General features: G+C 54.1%; 1 pseudogene; it reads right to left on the bottom strand.

Moving 5' to 3' along the window:
• Positions 1-3,297: 3,297 nt before the first annotated feature.
• The window catches only part of LOC101942358 (integrin alpha-D-like), a 36,669-nt pseudogene continuing 22,278 nt past the window's right edge, over positions 3,298-17,688 (bottom strand).

Here is a 17,688-nt window from a genome sequence, read left to right as displayed (position 1 = left end):
TGGGTTCTCACCAGTCTGTGGAGCTTGAATCGATCAGGGATCGCAAGTGGTGGTGGTAGCTGAGGGTCTGAGTGCTGGAGACAGGCAGCATGATCAGTCAGGAGAAGATGAAGTCCCAGTGGAACTGATGCAGATTTTGGATCCAGGCATCGGAACACTTACTTGAGCGTGGGTAGGGGTTTTTGTAAGGAAACAACAATGGTTTAAGGGAGAACACTGGATTTGTTTATGGGTAAACTGACGACTCAAGAGAGTATACCAAAATTGTTTTGTTCAGGCTAGACAATAGGAACAATAGATCAGGCTAGACAATGAATCATTACTGGCTATGGGCGGTGTTCCTTGGAGAGAGCTCACAATGTAATTAGGCAGCTTCAGTAGTTTGGATAACAAAGGATTTATTACTATAATTGGTCTGATCACTGCTGAGCTGGGTGCGTGCAGGCATGGGTGCATTAACATCTGGAGCAGAGATCCCCCATCATGCACTGCTTCCCTGCTTTTCTGGTCCCAGAGTTCTGTGCAGTTCTTGCCTTGGAATCTCTGGTCTCCATTCTGTATGCTAATGCAGATGCCTTCCTGTCCCATCTTTGATGCAAATGAGACTATGGGAGTTTCCTTAATCCTGTCACCTTTACCCTGGGGGTTTAGGGGTGTCTCCATGTCCTTTCCATTGCTTTTTGTAAGTCTTTCTTCTGATTGGTTTTGTTTCAAGCGGGGGGTGAGGGGGGAAAGGTCTTTGATAAGTCAGACAGGCTGGGTCCTGCACCCTGGTTCCCCAAGAAGACAGAGCTTACAGGTAACAAATGGCAACAAAAACTATTAGAGGTATTGAATAGCTTCCATCTGAGGAGAGATTAATAAGACTGGTACTTTTCAGCTTGGAAAAGAGACGACTAAGGGGATACAATAGACGTCTACAAAAACATGACTGCTGAAGAGAAAGTAGATAAGGAAGTGTTATTTACTCCTTCTCATAACACAAGAACTAGGGATCATGAATTAATAGACAGCAGGTTTAAAACAAACAAAAGGAAATATTTCTTCACACAACGCACAGTCAACCCGTGGAACTCTTTGCCAGAGGATGTTGCGAAGGCCAAGACTATCACAGGTTTAAAAAAAGAACTAGATCAGTTCATGGAGGATAGGCCCATCAATGGCTATTAGCCAGGATGGACAGAGATGGTGTCCCTAGCCTCTGTTTGCCAGAAGCTGGGAATGGGCGACAGGGGATGGATCACTTGGTGATTACCTGTTCTGTTCATTCCCTCTGGGGCACCTGGCACTGGCCACTGTCGGAAGACCAGATATTGGGCTAGATGGACCTTTGATCTGACCCATTATGGCCATTCTTATGTTCTCACACTGTTAAAATTTACTCCTTATTTATGGTCTGAATTTGTCTAGCTCCAACTTATAGCTATTGGATCCTGTTAGACTTTGCTAGGCTGAAGAGCCATTATTAAATATTTGTTCCCTAAGTAGATACTTATAGACTGTAATGAAGTGGCCACTTAATTTTCTCTTTGTTAAGCTAAATATATTGAGCAGTTTGAATCGATCAGTATTAGGCATGTTTTCTAATCAGTCTCATGGGAAGGTTCTCTCATGGATTGGTAACTGGTTAAAAGATAGGAAACAAAGGGTGGGAATAAATGGTCAGTTTTCAGAATGGAGAGAGGTAAATAGTGGTGTCTCCCAGGGATCTGTACTGGGCCCAGTCCTATTTAACATATTCATAAACAATCTGGAAAAAGGGGTAAACAGTGAGGTGGCAAAATTTGCAGATGATACAAAACTACTCAAGATAGTTAAGTCCCAGGCAGACTGCGAAGAGCTACAAAAGGATCTCACAAAACTAGGTGACTGGGCAACAAAATAGCAGATGAAATTTAATGTTGATAAATGCAAAGTAATGCACATTGGAAAACATAATCCTAGCTATACATATACAACGATGGGGTCTAGATTAGCTATTACCACTCAAGAAAGAGATCTTGGAGTCATTGTGGATAGTTCTCTGAAATCATCCACTCAATGTGCAGCGGCAGTAAAAAAACGAACAGAATGTTGGGAATCATCAAGAAAGGGATAGATAAGACAGAAAATATCATATTGCCTCTATATAAATCCATGGTACCTTGAATACTGCGTGCAGATGTGGTTGCCCCATCTAAAAAAAGATATTTTGGAATTGGAAAAGGTTCAGAAAAGGGCAACAAAAATGATTGGAGTATAGAACAGCTTCCGGATGAGGCGAGATTAATAAGACTGGGACTTTTCAGCTTGGAAAAGAGGCGACTAAGCGGGGATATGAGAGGTCTATAAAATCATGAGTGGCATAGAGAAAGTAAATAAGGAGGTGTTATTTACTCCTTCTCATAGTACAAGAACAATGGGCCACCAAATGAAATTAATAGGTAGCAAGTATAAACAAACACAAGAAAGCATTTTTTCATGCAACGCACTGTCAACCTCTGGAACTCCTTGCCAGAGGATGTTGTGAAGGCCAAGACTATAACGGGGTTCAAAAGGGAGCTAGATAGATTCATGAAGGATAGATCCATCAATGGCTATTAGCCAGGATGGGCAGGAATGGTATCCCTAGCCTCTGTTTGCCAGAAGCTGGGAATGGGCGACAGGGGATGGATCACTTGATGATTACCTGTTCTGTTCATTCCCTCTGGGGCACCTGCCATTGGCCACTGTCGGTGGACAGGATACTGGGCTAGATGGACCTTTGGCCTGACCCAGTATGGCTGTTTTTATGTTCTTATGTTCTCTGAACCCTCTCCAAGATAGCAACATCTTTCTTGAACTTTAGGCACCAGAACTGGACACCGCATTCCAACAGCAGTCGCACCAGTGCCAAACACAGAGGGACTAGAACCTCTTTACTCCTGCTTGAGATTCCTGTTTATGCATCTGTGACAAACCAGGGTACAATCCAGGCTAATGAGCAGCCGTGTCACCCCTGCCCTGCAGCCTTGGGTGCCTCACAAAGCCTTGGTGAAACAGCTCCCACCTGGACCGCTCACAAACAACCTAAGAACATACAGTTCACACCCTGAGTGTCTGTGTGTAACTGCAGCCTGCCAGCCACACCTGGGTTACATCAGGCTCTCACCAGCCGTGGTTATACAGAAGGGTGACCCCAACACACCCCCAGTGTTAGATTTCAACTTACTCATTGAATCCATGGCGAGATGTGGTGATCAGGCACGATTCTCCCCTGGGATCTTATTCGTGACATCAGATGTTAGAAGAAAAAAGCAGGTTGACCCAAAAGGCAGATTTGAGTACGAGCTTCTTTATTGCAATACTTGTTCTCCTTGACCCAATTGTCGAGTAAGCACTGAATTAGTTACAGTACATTCTTTTTGTCTAAGTTAGTATGTACATACCTACATCCGCTACAACACCCCCAAAACCCTTATTAAGTAATAATTCTGTTATCTATTGTGCACAGCATTACTCATATTACACAGACATTTTTACCTTGAAAATACATTTCTTTGCAACAATCTGTTGCCACAAATCTCCCTGGTCAGCAATTCTCAGGGGAGGGAGAAAGGGGCCATAAGCCAGGGCCGGTTTATATAGCTGGAAAAGGAAGGGACGGGGAAATACTTCTTTTACCTTCTTTACACAAAGGGCATTATTCGACTGCTACATTTCTCATGCAGCTGCATTCTTCTAAATTCTTACAAGCCACGGGGAAAAAATGGCAACTTATTTATTAAACATAAAAACTACAGCCTACATGTTCCTTTGTCCCCTAAAGCCATGTCAGCACATTAGCAGCTTCCCATGTCTGTTAGTTAACTCTAACATAGCCCAACAAATGGAACTTCAACGTTCTCCATAAAAATTATAAAAATATCAAGAGAAGTCTTCCAAGCCTAATTTGAATATCGACTGGCTCTAGTTGGCATTAGGACGTGTTTTGTTGGTGGGAGGGTGGCCAGTGACCAATTTTTCTGCATCTTGGAGGTGGCAACATAATGAGGTGGGGGTGAAGCAGCCCAGACGGAGGTGAAGCTGGGGGCATTGGCACATGGGGGGCTATGGTTGGGGGGCATCGGAAGCAGGGGGGTTTCCAGCGGCAGCGCTCTGGGTCGGGCCAGGCCCCTCACCCTCCACACCATCCTCCATCATCTGCTTGTACTGGCGCTTGAAGAAGCCGAGCTGGAAGGAGACAGAGGGGAGATGGTGAGAACCAGAAGGAGACAGGCTCATGGTGGTGGAGTGGGAAGGACGGGCTGTGGGAACCCACGAAGGAAAAACCGTTGTACCTCCACCACCAGCTGGGAGAGCCACAGGCCACGCCCCCAGGGTGATGGGCTGTGGAGGAGGGGTCCATTACCCAGGGGTGGCTCTAGCTTTTTTGCCGCCCCAAGCACGGCAGGCAGGCTGCCTTCGGCGGCATGCCTGCGGGTGGTCCCAGGTCCCATGGATTCGGCGTACCCGCCGCCGAATTGCCACCAAATCAGCGGGACCGGTGGACCTCCCGCAGGCATGCCGACGAAGGCATTCTGCCTGCCGCCCTCGCAGGGACCGTCAGGGCGCCCCCTATGGCTTGCCGCCCCAGGCACACGCTTGGAGCGCTGGTGCCTGGAGCCGCCGCTGCCATTACCCAGCCCCACTCACCTTGTAGAGGGCTGCGGTGATGAGAGCCAGCAGGACCAGGCCCCCCACGCTGCTCCCCACGATGATGGGCAGGTAATTATAGGCCTCGTAGCGCTCCACCACTGTCTGCACCTGGGGGAGAGGAGCTGTGAGATGGGGACCCAGGAGTCCTGGCACCATCACCCTCCCCTGCTCTAACACACCAGACCCCACTTTTTCCCAGAGCCGGGGCAGGACCCAGGAGTCCTGGCTCCCAGCTCTAACCACTGGCCGATGCTCTCTCTATCCCGGGCGCAGTCACTCTGGTACCTGGCGCTGGACGAATCCCTCCTTCTGGGTGTATTTCTTCTCCTCGTATTCGATCCGGGCCTCGCTCACCAGACTCACTTTCTGCTGCTGAGTCTGGAACAGAGAAATTCACCGTCCCTGACTGGAAACTACACAAACCAGCCCAGAGCATCGTCCCAGAGGGACCCAGAGCAATTTACAGGCCATTCACACAGGGATCCCTTGCCTGGAACTGATATGCAGCCAGCTCTGGGGTGAGGCATGGGGGCAGTTCACGGTGCTAGGAGGCAGAGGCATCTCTCGTACCTGGGAGACCCACTGGAAGCCGATCCTTCCTTTTATCATGAACTCCAGCGGCTGCTGCATTTCCAGGGAGGCGATTTGCACCAGATCTTCTTACAGGTGGCCACGGAGCAGTCCTGGGGGCGGAAGGATATCGCCGGGTGAGCCAGGGGGTGTGCAGGGGCTCAGCATGGCCATGAGGGTCTGTGTCTGTCTATAGCAGGAGTCCCTTCCCCAGCCCAGCCCCCCACTCGCTGTCTGTGTTAGTGAGGAGGGGAAGGGGCTGCTGGGATCCACACCAGCCTGTACTCACCAGCAGGGGGCGCTCGCTCATTTGTGTCACAAAGTTCTTTGAACCGGACATTTCAGCCTCTCTGATGCACTGAGCCAGCTGGGGCTGGAGAGGGAGAGAGACACGGTATTAACGGGAGCGGGAAGGGGATACGGGGCCTTTCCCCTCTAGGGGGCACCGGATACAATCCAGCACCAGGGCAGGGGACAGGCTGGCTGTGGGGGAGGTCGGGGGGAGGGGGTCGGGGGGAACATGTGGCGTATCCCCCCCAGGCAGCCTGTCCCAGCAGAGGGCGCTGTAGGGCAGAGCAGGTGTCACTGGGCCCATCTCTCACACACACAAGGGAGGGAGAGGCAAGTACCTTGGAGGGGACGACCTCAGAGGCGTCCCACACCCGGACCCCGCTCAGCTCCACGGGGAACTGGAACGTGACCGAGATGGGGACACTTCGCTGCCGCAGGTTCTTGACCTGAAGAAACAGACTCGTCATAGGGCACTGCAGGAAGAGAACCCAGGAGCTCTGATCCCCAGCCCCTGCTCTAGCCCTCATACCCCACTGCCCTGCCAGATCTGGGGATAGAACCCAGAAGTCCTGGCTCCCTGCCCATCCCCACCCCTCCGTGCCATAACGCACTAGATCCCATTCAGGCAGTTCTGCCTCTGGGGAGGGGCTCTGGTGATGTACACATGGGGATCCCTCGCCTGGTGTTGGGTGGCGCTAGAGTTGCCAGGCTTCTGTTTTTTGGCTTAAATGCCCGGTCGAAAAGAGACCCTGGTAGTTTGGCAATGCAGCAGGGGACCGGGGCTAAGGCAGGCTCCCTGCCTGCCCTAGCTCCGTGCGGTTCCTGGAAGCGGCCGCCAGGTCCCTACAGCCCCTAGACACATGGATGGCCAGGGAGGCTCCATGCACTGCCTCCGCCCCAAGGTCCGCCTTCACAGCTCCCATTGGTCGGGAACAGTGACCAATGGGATCTCCGGGGGTGGCACCTGTAGGCACGATGGCTGCACATGGAGTCTCCCTGGCTGCCCATTCATCTAGGAGCTGCAGAGAGCTGGTGGCCGCTTTTGAGAGCGCCGTTGGGATCCTGAATCCCTCTACACAACCCTACCCCTCTGCCCCAGCCCTGAGCCCCCTCCGGTATCCCAAACACCTCATCCCCAGCTCTACCCAGATCCTGCACCCCCAGCCAGAGCCCTCATCCCCTCCCACACCCCAACCCCCTGCCTCAGCCCAGTGAAAGAGAGTGAGGGTGTGGGGGAGAGCGAATGATGGAGGGAAAGGGGATGGGATGAGTAGGGGCGGGGCCTCGGGGCAGGGCAGGGGTGTTCAGTTTTGTGCAAGTAGAAATTGGCAATCCTAGGGGGCTCTCGTACCTGGGAGACCCATTGGAAGCTGCTCTGAGACCCCTCCTTGTCCCTTCTCCCGCCCCACACTATGTGCCGCCGGCCTCACCTCGTACCGATGTGTCACTGGCACGCTTGTCCCTGCCTCCTCAGTGGAGAAGTTGACGTACTTGGTCGACTCCTCATGGCTGGGGGAGGAAAAGGATGGAAGGAAGGAGAGAGATGAGAGTGTGATGGATGGGGCTGGAGAGTGGCGGTGGGTGGGGGCACTGTGGTGCAGGGAGCGGGGATGGGGCCCAGTAGGGGACGCTCTCCCCTCTGTCTCCACACTGACCTACCTGGTGAGGATGATGAAGATGCCGTACTTAACTGGCAGGTGAATCATGCGCTCGGTGATGGGGCCGCCATTGTCACTGGGGGGGAGGGGAGGGCAAAGGAGAGAGATGTAAGGGGACGCAGGCAGATAACTGTGCAGGGAGGCTGCACCACAGGCCACAGCCCTGCTCCATGCACGGCCCCCTCCCACTGCCCCCACCCCAGTGGTGGATTAGCCAATAGGGCACATGCCCAGGGGCCCCAGCCAATTGGGGGCCCCCGGAAAAATGGGAGCCCCTGCGTCCTGACCTGCTCTGCCTGCCCGGCTCTCCTGCCGCTCCCTGCACCCTCACCTGCCGGCGGTGGCCATGATCTGCAGCCTGTCCCCCAGGTCAGCCTCAGGGGAGATGTCGAAGGTGGCAATGAAGACGGCCTGGAAGACACAGGTGCGGTGAGAGTCAGGGTCTGCGGAACTGCCAGAGACTGCGGGGATGGGGCAGACACAGGGGATCAGGGGGGACTGTTGTATGAACTTAGATGGAATAAATGGGTCCAGGGAGGCAAAGGTGTTAACATGACCCTGTCCCTGTCCACAGACAGCGCTCATCCGGTTTGGGATCCAGAGACCTCAACCCACTCTGTGCCATGGCAACACCCCATTATCCATCCTTTTAAGGACCCCAAAGGGGTGAGGGAACAGTCCCTCCCCTCTCTCCCCCAGTGAGGCCTGATTTCCAGCCCCGCAAGTCTGGCCCTTGGTTTGCAGCCCCGGAGTGACCTCAGGGCTCTGTTTGCACTGACTCGCCGGGCTCCCCGGGCGCTTTCCCCAGCACATCTCTTGTCATGGGCTGGGCTGACCCCAGGGAACTGCCCCTCTCTGCTCCCAGCTGGGCTCACACTAGGGTTACCAACCTTCTCATTCCACAAAAACCGAACACCCTTGCGCCGCCCCAGCTCCGAGGCCCCTCCCCTACCCCACCCCTTCTCTGAGGCTCCGCCCCCACTCACTCCATCGCCCCTCCCTCAGTGACTCGCTCTCCCCCACCCTCACTCTGTTTCACTGGGCTGGGGCAGGGGGTTGGGTGAGGATACAAGCTGGGGATGTGGGCTCTGGGGTGGGGCCAGAAAAGAGGAGTTCGGGGTGTGGGAGAGGGCTCAGGGCTGGGGCATGGTCTTGAGTTGTGGGAGGATGTCCAAGGCCCATCCCTACCTCAGCTCCACTCCAGAAGATGGGGTGGTTGATGTGGCAGGTGCTGTTCCTTTGAGTCTGTTCCTCGGAGCTCACGGCCGAGCTGCACTTAATGGCCATGGCCCTCCTGTTGGACTGAGCACAGGGACCAGCCAGTGAGAGACGCAGCCCACAGCACCCCTGCCAAGCCCCCACATCCGTTCACCACAGCTTAGCACCCTGGCGAGCACCCCTGGCGAGTCCCCCACCTACTCCCTGCAGCCCAGCGCCCCCACCAAGCCCTCTGCCCGCTCTCTAAAGATCAGCACCCCTCACGAGCCCCCAGCCCACTCTGTGTAGCAGAGCACCTCCTGCTTAGCTCCCTGTACACTCCCTGCAGCATGGCGCCCCCTGCAGAGCCTGCCCCTCATGCCTGGTGTACGTTGGGGTACCTGGAGCAGCAGGACCCGGCGGTAGGACAGCGCGGCCGGGTAGAAGAACTGCACCCTGGTGCTGTAGGAATTCTCCCCGCGGTTCTGGATGGAGACGGTGATGTTGAGTTCAGGGGTGACCCCCACCACCAGGGTGCTCAAGCTAAGGGGGGGAGAAAGGGGTGAGTTTCCTCAAGGCAGCTCCCTGGCCGCTCTGTGAACTTCTAGCAGTGCCCAGCTGGGGAGCCCAGCACTGTGACCTTCCAGGGGTGCATCTTCCTCACAGCAGTGCACCCTGTGACCCTACACTCCATATTCTTTATAAAGATAATGTTGTGATATGAATATGGCATAACTAAGTTGTATTTTATGCAAGATGGGTCATGTGCAGTATCATTGGAAAGGTGATGATTTACTGCACGTGATTGCCCTATTTGTATGCATGTATCATTTCTGTATCTGAAGTTAGGAATATTGACTATGTAACAATTACAAGTGGGTTTGCACCTGGGGAATGCCCACCAGCGAAAATGCAATCAGTCTGGCTGGTTAGTCAATGGGTCATTAGGGAGAATGTTACCGAAATATCGGGTTCACCTAGCTGAGAGCTAATAACAGCCAGACAGGGATAAGGAAGAGTTGCTTTATTTTGCAGAAGAAAGGAGAGCTTTGCACCTTGGTACAAAGAGTTTGTTTTACACATATTTTACAGATTTTTTATACACATTTAGACAAAGGCCCTTGCTGTGTTAACACTTGATTGGTGGTTGTCAGACCCGTGCTTTTGCTATCTGGTTAATGAAAACCGGCTTGGGACCAGCTTCAACTACCTTAAGGCCTTGAAAGGGAAGACAGTTGAAAAGTTCAGGCTACTGTGTACTTGAGGTGTTTGCTTCCCCCTAATGGCCGCTGGCTGACATAACAGCTGCTAGCTGTTACGGGGGGGTCACTAGTAACTTTCACAAGAACAATAGGACTTTGAAGATGCTAATCTCCCACCTTCCTGGAAAGTCTTCTTGAGGATTTATGGCTGCTTTGACACTGCAGGGTCATGTGATCATGTCTCCTGGTACTGGACTCCATCTTGGACTGCTAGTATTTTTCCACAAATAGGGGATGGGGATCAAACAGAGAAACAAAGGATTCCCACCACATGTAAGTCCTATATAAGGCAGGGAAGTGAGTTAATCAGGGCCGGATCTCCACTGAATCCTCGCTCAAGATGACTGCTGAAAATATCTAAGACTGATTTGAGAAAGAAAGGACTGGACCCAGGCTAGGAGGTGTCTGGCCTGTGAAAGGAATATCTGGGATTCTAAACTGCAAGCAAGAGCGGTTTGTCTACAAGAAACTCTGCAACCTGCTTAAAACAACGTTTAGGGTGAGAAATTACTACTTGTAGCCAGTTTCTTTCGTGTATTAAGCTTAGTCTGCATGTCTGTTTATTTGCTCAGTAATCTGCTTTGATCTGTTTGCTATCCCTTATAATCACTTAAAATCTATCCTTTGTAGTTATTAAACTTGTGTTTGTTTTTTCTAAACCAGTTTGTGCAATTCATAACTGGGGGGCAAAAAGCTGTGCATATCTTCCTCCCCATTGAGGGAGGGGGTGATTTTCATGAGCTTATGCTGTACAGATTTCTGTGCAGCGCAAGACAATACCATTTTGGGTTTACACTTCTGAGGTTGTGTACTTGAGTGCTGGGCTATTCCTGAGCTGGGTCTTTCCATGCAGAGCTGATTTCAGAGTCTGTGTCTTTCTGCAGCTGGGTGTGTCCCCACCTGGGTGTGTGCTGGAGGAGGCTTGAGGGCCTGGCCCAGCAGAACAGTATAAGGGAGCCCAGGCTGGTGGAACCGGCTGGCTCAGTGGTACCCCAGTACATCAGGGGAAAGCCCGGAGCGGGGGGAGGCAACCGTTCACACCCCCCACCCAGGATCCATCAGAACTGGAAATCTGACAAGATCTCCAGCTGGACGTTGAAGATCCGAGGTGTGATCAAGCCAGACACGTCCCACCGTGGTAGGTGTTTTGGGGGCAGGATTCAGTCACTTACCCAGAGAAATTGAAGGACATTTCTAACTGGTCATCACAGCGGCCATCCATGCCACAGTCCTTCTGAAACGGGAGCTGGGGGAGACGCAGGAGAGCAGGATCAGAGTGGGTGGGGAGGGGGCTGCAGCACCACCTGCCGAAGCGACACTGCAGGGACCCAGGGACCCTCCTGTTACCCCAGCACCTGCCAGTCCCTTGCACAGGGGGACAGCTAAGCCTATCATCAGTCCCCCTCTCCCCCCGACACACTCTTCCTCCTCACCCTCTGCCCAGCAGCGGTTTCACACTTATAGTGGTGCCATGGCTAGAGGACTGGCTGGCTCAGGGGGATGGGGACCAGGACATGGTGTCTGTCCCCTCTAGGGGGCCCTGGCCAAAATAAGTATTGAAAATTGTCCAGCAAAAATCATTTTTTTTAGCCAAAATATTTTGTGTTTTGGACAGAAATTTTGGGAGCTTTGAGGAGAGGTTGGAGTGTTCCCAGGGAGGAGAGATGCCAAGGCAAACTCAGCATCCATCTTTGTTGCCCTCTAGTGGCTGCACTGAGTACAGGGGTTTGGGAGGCTGCTGCTGCCTCTTAATTTTCCAGACTCTTGTTTTCAAACCCCGCGGTCACTGGTTCGATCCCTGCAGCAGACCCACTGCGGGGCCTGGCTCTGGCACCTTACCGAGCCTGCAGACACCGGCGCAGAGTCCTCACTCAGGATGGGTCTGAGGCGGCCGGCAGCAGCGATGGGCTCCCCCGTCAGGGTGTAGGTGAGACGCAGGGTGATGGGGGTCACGGTGTCCTCTGGGCAGAGCTGGGGAAACAGAGAGACACTTCGGTCCCCTGACGGAAAAGGGGGACTGGGGGTTGTGTGGGACCCAGAGAGAGATTTGTTCTCTGGGTGATTTGGGAGCAAGGGGCAGACACAGTGGGAGGGGAAAGAGCCAGGCCCCCCCCCCACACTCACAGGTAACGTTATCCGGTACGTCTCACATTTCTTCTCGATGCCGAGCCGCAGCTCCCTGCTCAGGACGGGGCCGGTGGCGTCGAAGGCGGCTCGGATCTTCGTCCGCCCGGGGTCCAGGGCCAGGCTGTACTGGATGGTGCTGGAGATCCTGTCGCCTACGGGGGAGGGGAAACGAGGGACAGAGAGACACTGAGAGCGGGAACCTCAAGGGGAAATGGGACATGGGGCCTTTCCCCTCTAGGGGGCGCTGGTTCCGATCGATCCCCGGGGCAGGGGACTGGCTCGGGGGGGAGGCGAGCCAGTGGTGGGTTTGGTCTGACCTAGGCTGTCCAGGGTGATCTTAGTGACGGTGAAGCAGACCTCTGCCCTGCTGGCCTCTGTGTTGAGCTGCTCTTGCCCCTGGCAGTCGAAGGCCGAGGTGGGGATCGTGGGGGGCTGGAAGCTGATGGAGACCCCGACTCTGAGTACCGGCCGGGACCTGCCATGGGGGGAACAGAACCATCACCCAGCTGCTCTCTGCAATGGGGCCAGACTTCATCCCACCCTCCCTCCCCAGAGCCTCCCACCCAGCCTGGATGTGCTCACAGCACCCCAGGGAGATTGGTTATGGACACGCAGCTCTGCTAGAGGAGATGCTGCGGGGCAGAGAAGGGAACAGCAAAGTGGTCATTATGCCATTCTCCAGCAGGGGGCAGCAGTCACACTCAAACAGTATACTATGGTCTTGTCTACACTATCGTGTTTTTTTTCTACAAAAGGCAGCTTTTGTCCACAAAACAGTGGAGGTTTACACAGTAGAATGCGACTTTTGGCGATAAAACTCTCCTGTTTTGCCAACAACATAAAACCACCTCGACGAGAGTCATGGTGCTTTTTGCGGCAAAGTTTTGTTGACAAAGTGCCAGTGTAAAGACTGTGTTTGGTTATGTCGCTATAATTTGCCTCCCGGAGGTTTCCCACAATGCCCTTCCTGATAGGGTGACCTGGTATCCAGTTTTTGACTGGAACAACTGGTGGAAAAGGGACCCTGGCGGCTCCGGTCAGCACTGCCGACCGGGCCGTTATAGTCCAGTCGGCAGTACTGCGGCTCTAAGGCGGGCCAGTCCTTACCTGTCCTAGGTGGGGGCCACGGGGCTCTGTGCAGTGCCTCTGCCCCAAACACCAGCTCCAGCATTGCTGAGGGGGCAGTGCCCGTGGGCGAGAGCAGCGTGGGGAGCCTGGTAGCCCCGCTCACCTAGGAACCAGACCTGCTTCTTGTTTCCGAGCAGGAGCTGCCTAAGGTAAGTCCACGCCCCAGCCCCTGCCCCCCCCCCCAACCCGGAGCCACCGCTTGTACCCCAAACCCCTCATCAACAGCTCAACCCCAGAGCTAGCAAACTCAGCCCAGAGCCCTCATCCCCTCCTGCACGCCAACCCTCTGCCTCAACCCACAGCCCCCTCCCTCATGCCAAATCCTTTGACCCAACCCCCCAGCCTGGAGTCCCCTCCTGCACCCCAAACCTCTCATCCCCAGCCCCACCTCAGAGCCCATACCTGAGCCACAGCCCTCACCCCTTAACCCCCTCACACACCCCAACTCCCTGCCCCAGCCTGGAGCCCCCTTCTGCATCCTGAATCCCTCATTTCTGGCCCCACCCTGGAGCCTGCACTCCCAGTTAGAGCCTTCACCCCCTCCCGCACCCCAACCCCTGCCCCACCCCAGTGAAAGTTAGTGAGGGTGGAGGAGAGTGAGACACTGAGGGAGGGGGAATGTAGTGATGGGTGGTGGGGCTGCGGAGAAGGGGCAGGTGTTTGGTTCTGTGCGACTAGAAAGTTGGGAACCCTACGTCCAGACTGCTCTAATCAGCAGTTCGAACCCCGCTGCTCTGCGGCCACATAAACAAGCATCCACCCTCCTCCTTTAAAGACCCAGGAATTTTTGAAGTTCCACTTGCTGTTTGCTCAGTGTGGAGAGCTCACATGGCATCTCCCCAGCTGACCGTGGCAGTTCCACGCGGCAAACACTCTCCCACTTGGACCACTGTGGAGCTGTAGGATCTGCTGAGTATATTGTGAGAGGAGATTGTCCAGTCCTAGCTCCGCTCCAGCCATAGGAACTTCAAGACCTAGGGGCACATTTCTCATGGCTTCTGTGAGAAGGGCTACAAATCTGGACACGGTGCAGTGCAGAGCGAAGATAAAGGAGCTGAGGCAGGTGTACCAAAAGGCAAGAGAGGCAAACCCTCACTCCGGTGTTGCGCCCAAGAGCAGCTGCTTCTACAAGGAGTTGGACACCATCCTCGGTGATGACCCCACCTCCACTGCTAAGAGCTAAGGACACTTTGGTGGGGTGGGAGAAAACGGAAAGTGGACCTAACCCTGAGGACGAAGTCGTGGATGAGGAGGTCAAGTTGCAGGATATTGTGGATCCCACGTTAGGGTCCGGTACCACGGTGAGTCAGGAGCTCTTTTCCACTCAGGAGGGGTGTAGACAGTCCAGGCAGTCCGTCTCTGGTGAGTACGATGCAGGAGAGGAGACCCCTGGTAAGTGATCCTTTTGAGCAGCTACTGCTCGATTACCTGGCGAACAGCTGCCCTTTGCTCTGAATACTGTCGTAGTCAGCAAAGAAAGAGATAGAAATGTGCAAGACTTGCTGTGTTCTGTGTGCTGCGCATTTCCCTGTGCAGCTAAGCAGTGCAGCAGAACAGGGTGTTGATGCACACCCTGATTTCATGGGAATCCTCCAGAGAGATCTCTAGCAAACTACCCTGGAGGTACGGCAATTGGAAAAAAAAAAAGCCGCGATCGGCGGCGGCAGTTCAGCGGCAAGTCCTTTGCTCCTAGAGGGAGTGAGGGACCTGCTGCCCCCGAATTGCTGCAGGTGCCACCCCTCTCCCTTGGCCGCCCCTTGTTAAGCTGGTGCCTGGAGCCAGCCCTGACTCTTATCTCCCTTCCCACCAAGCCTTTTGTGTGTTAATTGGCATTTAATAAAAACAAACTCTCTGAAAGATAACCGCACTTTATTTGTGTCCTACAGACATGGGCAGCGGGTATCAAGGCTGGTGAAGGCTGAGCCACCCCAAGCAGCCCTGCATGGCCCTGCCCACGCTTCACCCGCAGGTCCCCTCTTGCTTCCCACCGCACTCTGCTGTGACTCTTCCCCCTTGGCCGGGGCCCAGCCTGGGGCTGGGGCAAGTGGGGGCGGCCTCCGGCCAGAGATGCCAGGCACCTGGAGCTGGTGCTTGTATCACCCGCCCAGTGCTCAGGGGCTGGGAGCTGCACTGCCCGCCAGGTGCTCTGGGATGGGGGGGACACACTGCCCGCCCACCTGGTGCTCCGGGGATAGGGGGCGGAAAGCACTGCCTGTCCACCTGGTGCTCCAGGGCTTAGGAGGGGAACCCACTGCCCACCCGCATGGTGCTCCGGTGGGGCTCTCTACCCATTCACCTGCTGCTCCAGGCCTGGGGGTGCTCATTCGCCTATTACTCCTGGTCTGGGGAGGGGACGTGTTGGCTGCTCATCTGCTGCTCCTGGGCTGGGGGGCCAGGGATGTGCTGTCCACCCACCCAGTGCTCTGAGGTTTGGGGGGTTCCACCCGGTGTTCCGGGTCTGGAGGCAGTCAGGCAGACCAGGGCTTGTGGGGGGAGGGAGGGGCGGGCCTCTGGGCTCTGTTGGGGAAGTTGGGGATTGGAGGGGTAGGGCCCTGAGCAGACGGGGCAGGCTGGGCAGGGGCTAGCCTCCCCAAGCCTGCAGTTCACCAACCGCCCATGCCTACACACAGTGATTGTTGCTGCTAGTAATGTATATATGCATTCTAATCATTTGCTTACTACAAATCCCAGTCAGGAATCACAAGTGCGAGGCCAAATAAGATAACTGAGTTAAATGAAGCATGGCATATTGCTGTATAGAAATACACATTACTGGTTCGCAGTCTCAAAATCTTGCCTCAAAGCCTCCCTGATTGAAATTGACCCCCTGACCCCATAGTGCCCCTCTAATAGCCCTGGTACCAGGCTTCTCAAAATCAGCAGCCAGGTGATCTGCTTCAGCACTCCACCCCAGGGGAAAATTTTCACTCTTAGCCTCACAAAGATTATGGAGGGTGCAGTAGTGCAGCAGTCAGCTATGACCATTGAAATGGCCATCTCACTTAGATCTAACCTGCCATAAAGGCATCGCCAGCGCACTTTTAATCGCCAAAGCACTTTCCAGGGTCATTCTCCATCTACTCAGCCTATTGTTGAAGCACTCCTTGCTGCTGTCCAGGTTTCCCGTGTAAGGCTTCATGAGCCATGGGAGTAAGGGGTGAGCTGGGTCTCCCAGGATCACTATGGGTATTTCAAGATCCCCCACTGGGATCTTCTGGTGGGGAAAGGAAGTCCCTGCTTGCAGCTTTCTGTACAGACCAGTGTTCTTCAAGATGTGTGTGTCATGCACGTTCCTGGACCACCCTGTCCTGATGTCAGTGAAATGCCTGCAGTGATCAACAAGTGCCCGCAATACCATGGAGAAGTGCCCTTTTCTATTGATATACTCCATCGCGAGATGGTCCTGGGCCAAACTGGAATATGCGCCGCGCTGCAGTTTGGGAATCCCACATCCATAAAGCCATCCACTATTTCACGCACATGGCCAAGAGTGACGGTTCTTCATAGCAGGATGCGATTAATGACCCTGCACACTTGGGTTAACACAGCACCCATGGTCGACTTCCTGACTCCAAACTGATTCGCGAGTGAGTGGTAGCAGCCTGGAGTTGTCAGTTTCCACACAACAATCACCACGCGCTTCTCCACTGAGAGGGCTGTTCTCATTTTGGTGTCCTTGCACCACAGTGCTTGGGCAAGCTCTGCCCACAGTTCCAGGAAGGGGATTTCTGCATCTGGAAGTTCTGCAGCCACTGCTCGTCAACCCAGATCTGTATAACAATGTGATCCCACCACTCAGTGCTTCTTTCCTGAGCCCCAAAGCGATGATCCACCTTGTTCAGCTGCTCCATGAATGCCAAAAGTAACCTGGTGTTGCTTCTTTCCCTGGCACACAGCAGGTCAGGCAACACTGATTCCTGTGCAGATTAAGTGCTCATGATATACTGCATGACCAGCTGTGATATGTTCACAACAGTGACCACAACAGTAGAGAGCATTGCAGGATCCATACTTTCACACAGAGATGGCGGGCACACAATCAACAAGGGGTGTTAAAAATGCCGCTAAAAGTGGTTGGAAGACCATGGAATGCTGGGACAGAAAATAATGCATCATGGGACATTGAGCTAGCACCCATGAGGTGCTGCGATCCACTCCGCCTTCCCATAACTTCTAGTAGCAGTATGTGGCGAGTCGCATACTAGGATAGATACCCACACAGTGCACTACTCTCACTGTCAATCCTAGCGCACCAAGTGTGGACGTGCTCTGCCGACACTAGGAGCATAGTGTGAACATGGAATAGCGATGAAATTATAGCGCTTCTTGCTCATTGACATAACCTCTCTCAAAACAACTCTGTAGTGTAGACAAGGCCTGAGACTGTCATGTGGAGCAGTGCAACAACAGAGTAACTCACCTCAGCAGCAGGACCTGCCCTTGTGCTCCCACCGCGATGTCTGGCAGCCCATCCCCTGTGAGGTCTGTCCCGCCACTGATGGCCTGGCCAAAGTAGTGCAGCCTGCTGGGAAACAGCGACCCCTCGATGCGCTGTGGAGCAGAGAGAGCAGTAAGGGATGGGGAAAGGGGCGGCTGTACTGTATAATGGGCACTAGGGGGCAGTGGAGGGTGAGGGATGGGGAAGGGGCAGCTGTACTGTATAATGGGGACTAGGGGGCAGTGGAGGGTGAGGGATGGGAAAGGGGACGCTGTACTGTATAATGGGCACTAGGGGGCAGCGGAGGGTGAGGGATGGGAAAGGGGAAGCTGTACTGTATAATGGGCACTAGGGGGCACTG

Source organism: Chrysemys picta, chromosome 4 (genome assembly GCF_011386835.1).
Source record: "Chrysemys picta bellii isolate R12L10 chromosome 4, ASM1138683v2, whole genome shotgun sequence".
Taxonomy (NCBI): domain Eukaryota; kingdom Metazoa; phylum Chordata; order Testudines; family Emydidae; genus Chrysemys; species Chrysemys picta.
This window is presented reverse-complemented; position numbering and strand designations above follow the sequence as displayed.